The sequence below is a fragment of the Petromyzon marinus genome, unplaced genomic scaffold (assembly GCF_048934315.1).
Source record: "Petromyzon marinus isolate PM22_M1 ecotype Great Lakes invasive population unplaced genomic scaffold, UKy_Petmar_22M1.pri1.0 PM_G_Scaffold_52, whole genome shotgun sequence".
In the NCBI taxonomy this organism is placed as follows: Eukaryota; Metazoa; Chordata; class Hyperoartia; order Petromyzontiformes; family Petromyzontidae; genus Petromyzon; species Petromyzon marinus.
The window spans coordinates 1390001-1392500 of NW_027423005.1; the positions used below are offsets into that span (position 1 = coordinate 1390001).

At 45.4% G+C, this 2500-nt stretch overlaps 1 pseudogene; it reads right to left on the reverse strand.

The window, feature by feature from the left end:
• The window catches only part of LOC142917783 (28S ribosomal RNA), a 10610-nt pseudogene that overhangs the window by 3577 nt on the left and 4533 nt on the right, over window positions 1-2500 (reverse strand).

Below are 2500 nucleotides of genomic sequence, written 5' to 3' on the forward strand. Positions count from 1 at the left end.
CACCTTGGAAAATAACAAAACCATCTTGAAAAAAGCTTATTTTTAATCTTCTTTGTAGGCAGAAAATAGTAAGGCAAAAATAAAGTCCCCTCTAAGCTCTAAAGTAACAAATACGACGTGTAAAAAAAAAAAAAACTAACAATAAAAAAAAGAACCAAGACTCCGTCTTGGAAAATAACAATCTAAATTGTGGAAAATAGTAAAATGAAATAAAAACCGACTTCACCTTCGAAAATAACAAAATCAATCTAAAACAAATGACATCTTAAAACAAAACTATTATTTGTTTCGGAGGTTGTCTATGACTGTTCATAGACCGCATAATTTCCACAGAACATTCTCAGAATATCAAGAGAGAAAAGCAGCGTTCTGCGGGAAATCATCTTGGCCAGTGATGTCGTTCTGGGTTTGGTCAGGCCCAGGGAGGTAAGTACCTCGTTATTCTCAAGGGGCCACTTTCCTCTTGCCCCAACCGGGAATCCAAAGAATGTGACCTTGCTAGCCTTCGTCAGCACTTTGACTTGATCACCAAGAGGGGTATAGTACGAAACTTTGTGCGAGGCAGCATCTGACAAGGTATTCTTTGAAAGCTCAAAACGGACGGTGACATCGATCACAACCGCCTCCTCATCTTTTGCAAACACGAGGTCAGGCTTTCTCATCTCTCCCGTCTCGGATATGAACCGTGGCTCTTTGTATACAGACCAGCCCAATCTAGCCGCTTCGTCTGCCAGAATGTTACTGATCTTGTTATGTCGCGCAATTCTTGCTTTCTGTACTGCAGGACATTGACCGAGAATGTGCGAAAGGGACTCGAGTCTGGCAGAGCATTTCCTGCAGGAACGTAAGGCCCCATCTCTGCCTCTGTTCAAGCTTTCTCTTGTTGGGTAAATATTTGCCCTTAGTTGTAGTGCTGCGATAAAGAAGCATTGTTTAAAGCCGCACCATGGCCTCAACCAAGCATTACTGATTCTATCATGCGCAAAGTTTACAATGCCCCTTCCTTGAACCGGCTTTTCGCACCATCTCTGAAATTCATGCTCCCTCCAATCGCAGGGTCTCGGATATACAGGTTCTTTTGACACCGAGTCCCTGAGAACGAATGTTGGGATTGCATCACTGTCACCCCCTGCTCGTACCCACAAATTACGGTATTCTTCCTCCATACCCTGCGAGGACACAATATTACGGGTGATAGCATCGGACGAGTTTGCTATACGTTGCAGCCTTCTAACTTGAACCGAAGGGATTGTTTTTTCCAGTTTCAAGATGGCAAGGCCTCCGTCTCGGGCTCTGGCATATAACAGTCCATCACAAGTTGAAGCGGGAAGGTGGAGCCATCCTTTTACCGCCTTTCTAATCTCTTGGTCCAACCCACGGAGAGTTGATTGCTTGCAGTCCGAGTGGTCTGCAGGATATAACAATCTGGGTAGGGCATAGGCATTGAGTAGTTCAACCTTCTGAGTTGGCTTCAGAGGCGCCTCATCGATTTTCGAGATCCATGTCTTTAGCTGACAATGTAGATCAGGCTGTATAGTGCCAGTCCAAGGGCCAATTTTCAGACCAAGGTATTTCGTTGATTCATCAGGTTGGATCATATGGACATCTTTATTTTTGATAGTCCATGGGTCGCAGTTGTTCACCGTATATGAATCTTTGGTTGGGCTTATCATGAAGCCCTGGCACTTTCTGGCCTGAACCTCCAATCCCGATAGCCCACAAAATGATTCCAAGATCGCTAGATTGGCGGCCATACCAACCCAAGATTCGCTCACCAACACCAAATCATCAGCAAACGCAAGAGCTGTCACGTGGTCGGTATCAATGGAGTACCCAACTCCGTGTGACTCTAGGGTGCATATCAAAGGGTCCATGGCAAGATTGAAGAGCAGGGGTGACATGGGGTCACCCTGTTTGACACCAACACGTATGCTAATTTCTCGAGTCGACTCGCCATTGCTTTTGAACGAGGTCGTACACCGATCGTAGGCGTTCTGGATGATGCCCACCACGTGTTCATCTACTTTCTTGTGCCTTAACACCCATAAAATATGAGCATGCGAAACCGAGTCAAAAGCTTTCGCTATGTCGATAAACATGACAGCCAACGGCCTGTGCAATTTCTTAGCATGTCTCATAAGGTCCTGTAGCACCTTAAGATTTTCAGAGCAGCCAGATGCCGCTATAAAACCACGCTGCGTTGGGTTTAAGGGACAAGCACGAGCAAGACGTGCAGTCATTATTCTGGAAAATAATCTCAGAATCATTGAACCGATCGTTATTGGTCTCCAGTTCCCCAATTCTTTCAGCTTTTCATCGTCCATAACCTTAGGAATAAGAATCGTCCTATTCTTTTTCAACTCTTTGGGAATAATTCCTGTAATCATCCATGCATTAAATAGGGCTGTCAGTGTCCGACCCTCGGGGTCGGCAGCACAGATTGCAGCCCTTGTTAGGCCATCTGGCCCAGCTGCTGACGTTGGTTTAATGGCCCGTATGG